The sequence below is a fragment of the Artemia sp. Qi Xiang Cuo genome, chromosome 6 (genome assembly GCF_049724085.1).
Source record: "Artemia sp. Qi Xiang Cuo chromosome 6, ASM4972408v1, whole genome shotgun sequence".
NCBI lineage: Eukaryota > Metazoa > Arthropoda > Branchiopoda > Anostraca > Artemiidae > Artemia > Artemia sp. Qi Xiang Cuo.
Genome location: NC_142799.1, coordinates 29576192 through 29591663, shown reverse-complemented (window position 1 = coordinate 29591663; position 15472 = coordinate 29576192).

Here is a 15472-nt window from a genome sequence, read left to right as displayed (position 1 = left end):
TGTCCCGTCGAGATATGAGCTAATGGCTTCGAAGCCAATGTCTCGGAAGTTCAGCAGACTATTTGCTACTGCTTCTGGAGCTCTATCCCCTGTCATAAAGTTGTACGTCTCTGTTCTCGTCGTCTTGAATAGGTTTCCGAGCCACTCTACCAAGTCCATAATCCGATTTTTACCTTTTATTGTCAGATTTGTTAACGCAGTGGTATCTTCATGATGCTTGATTGCCTCGTCATCCATATTCAGGTTTGCTTTCAGCGTTCTGGTGGCTGCTGTGAGAAAGGGAAGAGTAGCCAGATATCGATCCCTGGCATTTTCATTCCATGTCGCACCAAAGACACCAGAACGCTCTTCGATGACCTTTGATGTCCAGATTCACGGTCGACTCTAAAGCCAGATTGCATGCAATGCTGCAAAACGGCATGGTTGTTTTCCTAACAACAAAATTGCCACTTACAAACACTCTGTGAACTTCCCGGCGCTTTTTCAGGCAGGGGTAGCATTTCTTCTAGGTAGTTAAGCGCAACTGTGGCGTATTAATGGTTTCCGGGTTCGAAGGAAATCGGAATAATCTCTTTTCTGGCGTTTAAGTGTGATCCATAGTCTGCAGCTCTTTCAGCATAAAAGATAGTCGTTACCGGTACGGATAAGATCTAAATAGTTAATTCAGAGGCTATGATTCCTTATGGTAGATCTGGACTCGTTGTGCTTCGAGAAAAGCGGAGCAATGCTGTCCAACGCATCTCCTATCTGTTTACATGCTTCACAACTAGTTGTACCAACATGGTGTGCCTCACGCAAGACAACTGACACGCCCTAAAATCGTTGTTGCCGGAATCCTTACCATTAACTAGATCAGATAAATATCCCAAATGCTTTCCTTTTATGTCGTAGTTTTCAGTACTTCATGCAATAGTCAGTGATCCAAGGCTCGCTATCGTTCAAAAAAAGAGAGGGGGTGGCTCACATCAGCCGCAGTAGGTTTGAGTATGGATGCCGGGGTAATCTAAGGTGCTTAAAACGAATATCGGGGTGCACATGCTCGCACTAATGTAGAACTTGACGATTTTAACCTATAAAGGAGAAATTAGCCTTTTATAGCTAAGTACTTGATGCACCTAAATCGCGATATGTAAGATGCTCCGCTTTTTTTTTTATTGCTGTGGAAACCAAATTCGCTCATGCGATCGCAGAACGAGGCATCTGTTGTTGTTTTTTTCCTGGTTAAAAATATTAGTTGTATAGAATGTAAATAAATTATTTGATTCAAAAAAGAGCGATCTATCGTTTTGTGAAATAAAAATTATAGTTTGTGTTGAAAATATTTAGAGTAAAACGCCACTATTCAGAAAATTTTCTTTTTTTGCGGGGGGGGGGGGGGGGGGGATTTTCTTGTTGAAACGTTTATAAAGTCTTACATACTCAATCATCGACTTCGTTTTATTAACAACGAGTAAAAGATATTTGGACAGTTCGAATGATATGCAGTTTGATTCATTTTCATTTTTTTAACAATTAAAAAAAAATAAAAAATAAAAATAGGACCTAGTAGGCTAATTTCGGAAAGCTATGACGTTATTTAGAAAAAATAAATAATTGCTCAAGAATTAATATTTTTTGGGAAAAAGGCACAAATTTTGACTTGTAATGACGAGCAGAATTCAAATAAAGCATAAAAAAATATACTTGTGTAGGCAAAAATTTCAAAAAAACGAAAAAACTAAGAAAAGGAATATTAAAAAAACCCTTGTTTTCAAAATCAAATAGGGATAACTAAAGAAATCAAAGTTGTGGAGAAAAACTAAAAATACCAGACGAAAGTACTTATTCTTGGGATTCAGAATGCGTAAAGTTTATACAGTTTTCAGTTTATTTTACCATTTAAAAAAATCAAGAGAGGTATGACGTCGCTATAGGCCAAATTTGACTTTATAGGCTAAAATGACCATGTTCTGCATGTGTACGAACTTGTACACCCCGATATTCGTTGTAAGCGCCCCCGATTACCCTACAATCCACCCTCAAACCAACTGCAGCTGATATGAGCAACCCCATCCCTTTTTTGAACGATAGCGAGCTTTGGATCACTGACTATAGTTTCACGCTTGGTAGATTATTTGACTTTAATTTTGCCAATTTTTTGTTTAATGGAGTTCTTTACTTTTCTTTGAAAAACTTGTTTTGTGGAAAAAGTCTTTTTAATTAATACCATACAAGGATAAAACCTCTACTAAAGCTCTTCTGTCAACAGAATCAAACGCTTGCTCATAATCTATAAAACTGAGGACCAAAGGTGTTTGAAAGATCAGGCACTTCTCAATTATTAGCCTAAGAGTGAAAATTTGATCGACACACCCTCTACCTTTTTTAAAACCGTACTGTTCTTCTCTTAAAACTTTGTCAACGGCATCTCTCAGTCTAAAATATATCATATTACTAAGTAATTTACTACCTACAGAGACCAGACTAATGCCTCGATAATTACCAAACTCAATTTTATCACCTGTCTTATAAAATGGCTTAATTAAGGTTTTCCTAAAATCTTTAGGTACTTCCCCTTTTTCAAAAATCATATTCATAATCTTCAGTAACTTATTTCTAACCTCCGAGCCACGATATTTAAGAAACTCAATTACCACCCTATCAGCACCTGGAGCCTTATTATTCTTTAATCCTTTTAGTACTGTCGCTAATTCCTCCTCACAAAACAAATCTTCCTTCACATCCAAGAATGGATGTGAAGGATGTGCACAATATTTTTTTTTTTTTTAAGACCAGGGCACTTCTTGCGGAAAGAAATGTCATAGGAACTTCAAAAGAGCTCATGAAGGGCAACCAGCTCCCCCTCCACCACGTCTATCACTTCCCCAAACACATCCAATCAAAATTTTGAGATAGTCATTATGTACAGTGTAGTTTTCAGGTCCGGAAATTATGACTTTGAGAATGACAAGCCCCCCCCAGAACCCTCAGAGCAAGGGTTTTAAGTTATGCCCTGTGGAGATATAATTATTTTTTTTTTATAGAAAAGTATGTCGTATAAACCTCAGAGGGGGCCCATTTGCTTGGTAATCAGAAGTTCTACTGGCCTTTTTAACACTGGCCTTTTTAACAGTCAAAAGTGATTGGAGGTCATCCAGCCCTCCACCCCCCCAAACAACCATTATTTCCCCAAATATATTCAATCATAGTCTTCTGATTTTTATAGAAAAGTATGTCGTATAAACCTCAGAGGGGGCTTATTTGCTTGGTAATCAGAAGTTCTACTGGCCTTTTTAACACTGGCCTTTTTAACAGTCAAAAGCGATTGGAGGTCATCCAGACCTCCCCCCATACACCCATCATTTCCCCAAACATATTCAACCACAGTTTTTGAGATAGCCATTTTGTTCAGTGTAGTTGAAAGGTCCAGAAATTATGTCTTTGAGGAGAACAACCCCCCCCACATATATCCCTAAGGTCAAGAGTTGTAAGCTACGCCCTAGGCATATAAGATTTTAATAGAAATGGCGGTTGTATAAACTTCAAAGACGGCTCTTTGGATTAGTAATCAGAAGTTATAGCGTTCTTTTTAAGAGTAAAAGTGATCAGAAGGCAAATAGCCCCCCACCCACACACAAACACGTCGTATTTTCCAGAAACGCATCTGATAGAAATTTTGAGATGGCCATTTGTTGTAAAAACTTCGAAAAGCGCTCAGTCGGTTGGTAATTGAAAGGGCTAGTGTCTTCTTTAATAGTAAAAAATGATTGGAGGGAAACCACCTCCCCCCCTCCTATGCCCATCATTTTCCCAAACACTTCCATTCAAAATTTCGAGATAGTTGTTTTGTTTGACTTAGTTTAAAAGTCCAGAAATTATATCTTTGAGGATTAGAACCCCCTCACAGTTCTCAGGGCAACGGTTGTAAGATATGCCCTGAGGGAATATAAGGTTTTTATGGAAACGGTGGTCGTGTAAACTTCGGAGGGAGTTCATTGGATTGGAAATCGGAAGTTGAAGAGCCATTTTTAAGAGTCAAATTTATTGGAGGGCAGCTATACCCCCTGCATCCTATAGAAATTTTAAAATAGCCATTTGTTCAAAAATAGTCCAAAGATCTCATAACACGGCTTTTGGGGCTTACACAACCCCCCAAAGTATGGGTATAAGGGTTTTAAGTTATGCCCCGGGGGGATGCAAGGTTTTCATGAAGAGGTGGTCTTGTAAACTTTAGAGGAGGCTCATTTGATTGGAAATGTAGACTTCTTGTTCAAATTTAAGAATCAATCGTGATGAGAGAAAATAGCTCCCCCCCCCCTCTTCCTGATATCCTCTTTTCCCCAAAACACATTCTATCGAAATTGTGAGATAACCATTTTGTAGCCAATAGTCCAAAGAGAATATAACAGTGTCTTCAGCTATCAGAGGCAACGCTATAGGGTTGCCTATAGTAAAGGCCTTACGGCTCCAATGTTTTATTATTGCTATTATTTTTTTCCTCAGAGGCACTTCATATAGAAGAGGTCGTCGTATAAACATCAAAGGGGGCTCATTCGATTGGAAATCGAGAGTTCTAGTGCCTTTTTTAATAGTCGAAAGAAATTACTAATTTAATGGTCGAAAGAAACAACCCTTCAACGCCCACCATTTCCCCAAACACATCCAATCAAAATTTTGAGATAGCCATTTTGTTCAACGTAGTTGAAAGTACTTGAAATTATATCCTTGAGCAGGACACTCCCCCCACAGTCTTCAGGGCAAGGGTTATAAGTTATGCCGTGGGGCATATATGGTTCTTATTGAAGGAATTCTCGTATAAACTTCAAAGAGAGCTCATTTGATTGGAAATAGAAAGCTCTAGTTCACTTTTTAAGCGACAAAAGATATTGGAGGGGGGGGGGTTAACCAGCCCCCTCCAAGCCTTTTTTTCCCAAATGGATCCGATAAAAATTTTGAGCTAGCTATTTTGTTAAAAATAGTTCAAAATCATGCAACAAAACTCCGTTGTCGACACAATTCCCCAGGGCTCGGGGCCAGGCGTTTTAAGTTATGCCCTGGGGGCATATATAGTTCTTACGGAAGGGATGCTCGTATAATCTCAAATAGGGCTCATTTTATTGGAAATTGAAAGTTCTAGTTCACTTTTTAAGAGTCAAAAGAGTTTGGAGGGCTCCCACCCCCCTCCATGTCTTTTTTCCTCAAATCCATCCGATAACAACTTTGAGAAAGCCGTTTAAAAAAAAAAAATAGTTCAGAGACTATATAACGAAGACTAAGTCCCTGGGGGAATATATGGTTCTTATGGAAGGGATGCTCGTAAAAACTTCAGAGATGGTTCATTTGATTGGAAATTGAAAGTTCTATTTCATTTTTTGAGAGACAAAAAAGATTGTAGGGCAACTACCCCCCCCCCCTCCCCAACACACCGCTCTTTCCCCAAATGCATCCGATAAAAATTTTGAGATAACCATTAAGGTAGAAATTGTTCAAATATCAGATAACAAAAACTCAGGTGTCGACCAAACCCCCCAGGTCCAGGGGGCAGGCATTGTAAGTTATGCCCTGGGGTATATATGGTTCTTATGAAAAGAGTGCTTGTAGAAATTGCAGAGAGGGCTCATTTGATTGGAAATTGAAAGCTCGAGCTCACTTTCTAATAGTCAAAAGAGATCCGAAGGCAACCAGCCCCCCTCCCTCCAAGCCTTCTTTTTCCAAACCCATGTGATGAAAATTTTGAGATAGAATTTTGGTAAAAATAGTTCAAAGGTCAACTGGCCTCCCCCCCCAAAAAAAACACCCTTTTTCCCTCAAGCTCATTCGATAAAAAATTTAAAATAGACATTTCATTAAATTAATTAAAAAAACTGCCCCCTTCCTTAATTGTAAATAAAAACCAAAAGCCTTCTGCGCCATTGGCGTTTAACTGAAAACGAATTGTATTACAAATATTTTCTTTTCCAGTTCTTACAGCATCGAAGACAGAAATAAAATTACAGTTAAATAAACTCTTGAACTGATGGATGTTTCAACAATTAATATCATTATGCGTCAAATATTCAATTTGATGTTGTTTATACTTTCCAAGACTGTTCAAGACGCATATAGTTTTTAGTAAAGCGCCATTAACGCAGTAGGTTTTAGATTTTTACAGTTAGAGAAGGAGAGTAGTGTAGCTATCCGGGTTGCAGCGGTAGCTAGCAACCTAGTAAGAGATCCGGGTTGCAGCGGTAGCTAGCAACCTAGTAAGAGACGATTACGTCCAATGTTAAGAAATATAAAAACCCATAGTTCCTAAAAAAGGAGTCAGATCAAAACAAAACGTACATTTTTAGAACCGCCTTGTCCGAAACCCCTGTATAGGAAACTTTCTGTCCCTTGGCTTGAACAGAAAGGGAAATATATTGGCTTGAAAATCAAGCAAAGTGGCAGCTACTACAACATTCTTCCTAAACGGGATATTTTTTTGTTTTTTTCTTTTTTTCTTTGTTTCCAGAGATAGCTTGGCACTGGAACATCGTAGAGGGTTGTTCAATAGCTCATTTTAAAGGAAATTAATTGGATTAAAAACCTTTTGTAACTAAAATAAATTATTTCTAAAAGAGAATAAATTTTTCCACCAAAAACTGCATTTTCGATGTCTTTTCACACTGCAGTCTTTCAAACATAATCGTATACCAGCGGTAAGATTTGAACCCACGCCTCCGAAGAGACTGGTGGCTAACACCAGTGCCTTGGACCACTCGGCCAGGTTGTTTACAGTAAAGAACGAACCTTAGCCCATAGTAGAAGAAATAAGAATATCTAGGTTGCAGCGGTAGCTAGCAACCTATTAATTACATAATCTGGGTTGCAGTTGTAGCTAGCAACCTAGTAAGAAACGCCAAATTAAAAGACGATCATGAGAAGAACAAACCATTGATTATATTGGACTTAGTTAGCTGCCTGATTCTTTGAGGTTCGTCTCTTACTATTCCAAAGAAGAAAAAGCCGTAGGCTTTTTCCTTTTTGTAATAATACATTAAAAGATAACCATATGTGACGTAATGAGTGAATGCAATATTTATACACGTTCTTTCGACAATATTGCAGTAAATTTTATGGTAAAGAACGACCTCTAACCCATAGTAATTAATTTAATTTTGAAAATTTATAATAAAGAACGACCTCTTGCCTTTATTAATTTATATTAAAGTTAATATATTTAGCTAAGAGGTAGGGAAACTGAGTTTCTTTTTTAAATTTTAAATTTAAGAGATACTACTTTAAATTCCATATATTAAAAAAGTTCTGACCGGGAATCGAACCCAGTTATAATAAAGAACAACCTCTTGCCTATACTAAATTTTATACGCCACTTAAATAAAGTATAGGTTTGTAATTTCATAGATAGCTTGGCACTGCAACATCGTAGAGAGTTGTTTAATGGCTCATTTTAAAAGAAATTAATGGGGTTAAAAATATTTGGTTATTATAAAACAAATTTTTTTAAAATAGAATCATTTTTCTTACAAAACTACAAAAGAAGATCATTACAATAACAAACCATTGCATACATTGGAATTAGTTAGCTACTTGATTGTTTGAGGTTCGTCTCTTATCCGGGTTGCAGCGGTAGCTAGCAACCTAGTAAGAGACGATCACCTCCAATGTCAAGAAATATAAAACCCCCCAACTCCTAAAAAAAGAGTCAGATCAAAACAAAAAGTACACCATTAGAACCGCCTTGTCCGAATCCTCTATAAAGGAAACTTACCTCCCTTTGGCTTGAATAACAAAGAAAATATATTGGCTTGAAAATCAAGAAAATTGACTTTTACCACGTTATTCTCCACAAACGGGATATTTTTTTCTTTCCGCTTTTTCTTTCTGCTCAGCTAGCTGGGCACTGGAAAATCATAGAGAGCTGTATAATAGCTCATTTTAAAGGAAATTGCAACATCTAGTCACTTTTGTATTTAAAAATAAAATACTTTTTAAAGTAGAATCAATTTTGTCAAAAAAATTGCATTTTTGATGTATTTTCATACTGCAGTCTTTTCAAAGATATTTGAATTTTGAAGCAATAAAACAGTCCATGTAATGAACTCTATAGTAATAATAGCTACTTGTCTCAATAGTAACCGAAACTCCTGGAACCAAAATTTTCTTTTTTGGCTTAATCGCTAAAATTATTATGTAAACTGCAAAAATATTTATGATGCCTAATCAGTAATAGTAATTTTTTAATTTAAACAACAAAAATACATGAAAATTCTAAAATTAGTTTTGCTTTTTGTCTCCTGGAAGAAATTTTTTTTTCATCTCAGTTCAAATTTATTATTGTATCCTGTAACCCGTAAAGTACATATCTCCATATTATTGTCTCATAATTGCAATTATTTTAGTTTTCAGTCCAGAATCACTAAACTTATTATTTAAACTGCAAAAATATTTATGGTGTCTAACCAATAATACTAATTTTGTAATTCAAACAAGATAAATACCTGAAAATTTTAAAATTAGTTTTGTTTTATGCTAGGTTTTAGATACTCGACACGGGATTTTGTGTGCTTAATAATTTTAAATCTTGAAAAAATATGGTCTCACGCGAGTGGAAAAAAAGAAAGAATAACCAAAAACAATATCAAAATAGAACAATCCAAATTTCTACTAATAGAAAACTTTACTACACAAAAAATAAAGCTAACATCCTGAAATATAAGAAAAGTTTATTTAAAAGAGATAAAAATGCCACCAAACGCAATAAAGCTCGAGCACGCGTAAGGATTGCTACTAAGATGTCTTGTGATCCAGGATTTAAGAAAATGAAATATGACAGAGCAAAACAGAGGTATCTTACGGATCAGGGGTATCGAGAAGGGAAAATTGAGACAGCGAAACAAAAGAGCAAGGAACGGTATGATAACGATATAGATTACCGAAACAAACATAAGAAAAAAGTTGCTACCAGAATAATGGGTAGATACTGGGGTGACAAAAGCTATAATGAAAAAATTAAATTCTCTGCGAGGTTGTACCGAAGAACGCATAAGGACAAAGGGAAAAATTACATTCAGAAATACAAGAAGATGGCAAAAATGCAGGCTGATCTTTGTAAATTGAGAAACATTTTACGCATGTTTTATCGGGATCACGAAAAGTATTCGAAATTACAGATTAAAATTCTCTTTGAAAGAGCGGATGCTGTTGAAAAGTCGGCTAGAAATGCTTTGGCAAAGCTTCATGGCAATATCCAAAAGAAATGTTGTCAGTTTAACGAAAAGCTTCCAAGGTATGGATTGGCAACTGCGGAACAGTTTATAGATGCAATGGAAAATGTTCGACAACACAGTGAATATACGGAGGCGTACTTCTTAGAAAATTCGTATATTAATTTTGGAAGGAGCAATTGCAGTTTATGTAGCAGCAATAAATTTTATAATAAAGATCGAACTCTTCCCTATACTAACTTGCATAGGCAACTTCACTATAGTGAAGATTACAGTATTTATATTATACATCATTATAAATTATAAAAGGTTCGAATGTTCGAAGATTATAGAGTTAAAAATTTTCCCACACCGGGAATCGAACCCGGACCTGTTAAGTGAAAGTTAACTATCCTAGACACTAGACCATATGGGACCATAAAGAAGTATGATTTAAGAACCATATGCATATTATTATTTCACCATACCAATTATAATAAGGCCAAAACATCCGGGTTGCAGTGGTAGCTAGCAATCTAGTAAGAGACGATCATGTCCAATGTTAAGAAATATAAAAACCCATAGTTCCTAAAAAGGAGTCAGATCAAAACAAAAAGTACACCATTAGAACCGCCTTGTCCGAAACCCCTGTATAGGAAACTTTCTGTCCCTTGGCTTGAATAGCAAGGGAAATATATTGGCTTGAAAATCAAGAAAAGTGGCAGCTACTACAACATTCTTCATAAACGGGATATTTTTTTCTTTTTTCTTTGTTTCCAGAGATAGCTTGGCACTGGAACATCGTAGAGGGTTGTTCAATAGCTCATTTTAAAGGAAATTAATTGGGTTAAAAACCTTTTGTAACTATTTACAGTAAAGAACGATCTCTGACCCATTGTAACTGATATATGGTGGTTACCGGGGTATCCGGGTTGCAGCGCTAGCTAGAAACCTACTAAGAGACGATCACGTCCAATAATCCTGGTTGCAGCGGTAGCTAGCAACCTAGTAAGAGACGATCACGTCCAATGTTAAGAAATATAAAAACCCATAGTTCTTAAAAAAAGAGTCAGATCAAAACAAAAAGTACACCATTAGAACCGCCTTGTCCGAAACCCCTGCATAGTAAAATTTCTGTCCCTTGGCTTGAACAGCAAGGGAAATATATTGGCTTGAAAATCAAGAAAAGTGGCAGCTACAACAATATTCTGCCTAAACGGGATATTTTTTTCTTTTTTTCTTTTTTTTTTATTTTTTTGTATCCAGAGATAGCTTGGCACTGGAACATCGTAGAGGGTTGTTCAATAGCTCATTTTAAAGGAAATTAATTGGGTTAAAAATCTATAGTAACTAAAATAAATTATTTCTAAAAGGAAATAAATTTTTTCACCAAAAACTGCATTTTGATGTCTTTTCACACTGCAGTCTTTCAAACATAATCGTATACCAGCGGTAAGAATTGAACCCACGCCTCTGAAGAGACTGGTGGCTAACACCAGTGCCTTGGACCACTCGGCCAGGCTGCCTCTCATAAATAAATATATATGTGAATTTGGGTTGCAGCAGTAGCTAGCAACCTAGTAATAGACGATCAGTCCAATGCTAAGAAATATAAAAACCCAAAACTCCTAAAAATAGAGTCAGATCAAAACAAAAGTACATCATTAGAAATACCTTGTCTGAAACCCTACTAGATAAATAATGAACGTCATCATAGTTTTATATTAGAGCTATGACGTGAATAGAGTGACGTCATAATTAGTATATAAGGAAAGTCAAAACTGAAAATTCTTTCATTCTTGATTAGAATAATGGTTAGATCAAAGCAGGCTATACGCAAGTTGAAGAAAGAGTACTACACAAACAACAGAGATAGTAACTTGAAAAGAAAAAAGCAAAGGTATTCCACCGACCAGGTGTATCGAGAAGTAATAATTGAGAGAGCAAAACAAAGGTATTCAACCGACCAGGCGTATCGAGAAGTAATAATTGAGAGAGCAAAAGAAAACAGCAAGATGTGTTATCACAATGATGAAGATTATAGACATGCAAAAATTGAGACAGCCAAACAAAAGATCAAGGAACGGTATGGTAATGATGAACATTACAGAGAAGCAAGAATTGAGCAGGCTAAACAAAAGATCAAGGAGCGTTATCACAATGATAAAGTTTATAGAGAAGCAACAATTGAGCAGGCTAGACAAAAGAGCAGGGAACGTTATCACAATGATGAAGATTATAGACATGCAAAAATTGAGACAGCCAAACAAAAGATCAAGGAACGGTATGGTAATGATGAACATTACAGAGAAGCAAGAATTGAGCAGGCTAGACAAAAGAGCAGGGAACGGTATGATAATGATGAAGATTACCGAAACAAACATAAGAAAAAAGTTGCTACCAGAATAATGGGTAGATACTGGGGTGACAAAAGCTATAATGAAAAAATTAAATTCTCTGCGAGGTTGTACCGAAGAACGCATAAGGACAAAGGGAAAAATTACATTCAGAAAGACAAGAAGATGGCAAAAATGCAGGCTGATCTTCGTAAATTGAGAAACATTTTACGCATGTTTTACCAGGATCACGAAAAGTATTCAAAATTACAGATTAAAATTCTCTTTGAAAGAGCGGATGCTGTTGAAAAGTCGGCTAGAAATTCCTTGGCAAAGCTTCATAGTAATATCCAAAAGAAATGTTGTCAGTTTAATGAAAAGCTTCCAAGGTATGGATTGGCAACTGCGGAACAGTTTACAGATGCAATGGAAAATGTTCGACAACACAGTGAATATACGGAGGCGTACTTCTTTGAAAATTCGTATATTAATTTTGGAAGGAGCAATTGCACTTTATGTAGCAGCAATAAAAACATATATACAAGCATACCTATCAACAGCGAAGGAAAAGCAATGTTTTTCAATTATGGCGAAAACGAGCCTGTTAGGGTTATTAGTAAATGTGTTTGTAAGACTAATGATTTAGAACAAATTCCTGGAACACCGACTCAAGAAAAAAGCATTTCTAACTGTGTTTTAAACAGTTCTTTTAGTTCTACTGAATATTTGGCAAAAAATTCTCTGTGTAGTAGAACAAACTGTCGATTTATATTATACATCATTATAAATTATAAAAGGTTCAAATGTTCGAAGATACATGAAAATTCTAAAATTAGTTTTGCTTTTTGTCTCCTGGAAGAAAATTTTTTTCATCTCAGTTCAAATTTATTATTGTATCCTGGAACCAAACTTTTTTTGGTTTGTAACCCGTAAAGTACATATCTCCATATTATTGTCTCATAAATGCAATTATTTTAGTTTTCAGTCCAGAATCGCTAAACTTATTATGTAAACTGCAAAAATATTTATGGTGTCTAACCAATAATACTAATTTTGTAATTCAAACAAGATAAATACCTGAAAATTTTAAAATTAGTTTTGTTTTATGCTAGGTTTTAGATACTTTTACATTAAAGAACGAACTTTAGACCCAGAAAATGCAATTCAGGGAGGAGTCATTGACAAAGCAGCAGATGCTATGGAGGATTTGTTAGACGCAAACAAACAGATTTTAAATGGTGACACCGAAGACAGGGTAAAAAATGATTTTTGAGTCACTCAATATTGATCAAAAGAGAGTTGTTGACAAAATTTTACATTAAGGAACGAACTGTAACCCATGGTAACAGAAGTAATAATCAAACGGTTCGTGGTAACGAACTCTATAGTAAGAGCGACTTGTCTCAATAGTAACCGAAATTCTAAAAAACGGAATTTTAATATCAATAGATGAATCAAAAGAATTAGATTTTTTTACAGTAAAGAACGAACCTTATTTACATAAAGGATCGATATATTTATTATAATAAAGCATAACTATAAAGGAGCAGAAATAAAAATTGAAGATTTTGTGCAAGGCAATCATCCGTTGTCTGAATCAGTTGGAGACATCGAAGTGACTCAAAGTTATTTTATGCCCTTGGTGATATCAGAACAAGTAGAGCCAATTCAATGGGAAAATCACAGAAACAGTGATAAGCAAATTTGGCTTTGATGCAGGCATTGACATCCAAGGGTGTGGAATTGCATCTGAGATTTTTAGTGAAAATAAAAATGAGGTATCTCCGTCAAAAATTAACGAATACAAAAAAAAAATGCTTAGTGAACTATCAGTTTCGACCAGTTGGCATGTTTTATTATATTAAAAGACGATCATTAGAAGAACAAAACATTGCATACATTGGACTTAGTTAGCTCCCTTATTCTTTAAGAGTCGTCTCTTACTACTCCAAAGAAGAAAAAGCCTTAGGATTTTTCCTGTTTGTAATCAGGGTTTACATAATCTGGGTTGTCAATCCGGGTTGCATTACTTACATTAAAGAACGAATTACATTATTACATTAAGGAGTGAACTGTAGTCCATATTAACTGAAGTTATAATTCTGGCTCAATGTATCATTTATTTCTTTCTTTGTTTCTTTTAGACCAGGGCACTTTGTATCGAACGAGTGGTCGTAGGAACTTCGAAAAGGGCTAATTCGATTGGAAATTGGAATATATTAAAGAACGAACTGTTGTCCATAGTAAATGTTATTTTTAAGAACGAACTTCAACACAGAGTAACTTAAATATTTTATATACAGATCATGTTAAAAAATTTGTAAAGTTCATAGTAAAGAGTGAAGTCAATCCCAAGGGAACTGAACCCTGTGGTTCATTCATATTATGCTTAAAGAACTAAAAATAGATTCAGATTGAAAGACAAAATATGCTATTACAATTGCCTTGTCTGAAACCCCTTCACAGGAAACTTAGCGTCCCTTGGCTTGGATAACAAGAATCCGGGTTGTAGCGGTAGCTAGCATCCGGTTTACAGCGGTACCTAGCAAACCGAGTAAGCAACGATCACGTCCGATACCAAGAAATGTAATAAACATAACTCCTAAAAATAGCGTCAGATCAAAACAAGAAGAAACACCTATTAGAAACTATTAGAAACACCTTGTCCAAAACTCCTATATAGGAGACTTACCATTCCTTGGCTTGAACAATAAGGCAAATAAATTGTCTTTAAAATCAAGAAAAGTGGTTGCAATCAGGATATTCTGCATATACAAAAATTTTTTTTACCTCCTCAGATAGCTTGGCACTGGCACATTGTAAAAAGTATTTTAATAACTCATTTTAAACGAAATTAATGTGGTGAAAACCATTTATAATTAAAAAGAATGATTTTAAAATAAAATTTCTTACCAAAAACTACATTTTTCTATAACACTGTAGTAGCTTATGTTAAGTAAGTAAGTAAGTAGCTTATATTATTACATCAGGAATTTGATACATCTACGTGCTTTTATAATGAACAAAGAATATTTAAAACAAAATCATTATTTTTACAAAGAACTTCTATTTACAAAAAACTGCATTTTTCTATAGCTCTGTAACAGCAAATGTGGTGTCATGCAAATGTCCTGCATAGGAAAATCAAAATTGAATTTTTGCCATTATAAAAAGCATGTGGCATAGTTATGTAAAATGCAGTAATTTTGGGGGGTTTTAACAAACAATCTGATTTGTCAACTGAAACTAGAATTATCCGTGAAAATTTTGAATAAACTTATTTTATTTAGCTGCAAACGGCAAGAATATTTATGGTATCCCTGCAATTATTTAAATTTTTCATTCAAACCAGAAAAATACCTGAAAATTTAAAAATTAGAATTAAAATATAACTTTTACCATTATAAAAAGCATGTAGAAATTGTTATTTCAAATGCAGTAATTTTTGGGGGTTTGAACAAAAAATCTATTTTTTCAGCTGAAACTAGAATAATTCCTGAAAAATATACATAAAATTATTTCATTTCATTACTAACTGCAAAAATATTCATGGTGTCAGAGCAATAATTTTAACTTTTTAACTCAAACCTAGAAAAACACCTGAAAATTTTTAAATTAGTTGTTTTTTTAGGTTCTAACTACTCTATGTAACCCTAAAACTTATTTATAATTTGTTCAAGTCTATTAACTTTAGCTTATATCAAGAAATGGGTTCTGCAAGTGATCTTCCAGAATATAAGGAATTGTTCATTCTTCCAAGCTATCAAGAAGCAATACAACACGTTGTTGTTGATTGTGATTCTGTCTTACTGAGTACTCGCGCAGAAAAAGAGGAAATAAAACACGACGTTTGGCATAGTAGTTGGCCATTTAAGTATTGCATTTACAATATTATACGGTGTCTCCATATTGCATTTGCAATATGTCTTTCATTTTTCAGTTTAGTTTTCATGTGGACTGATCTTCGTC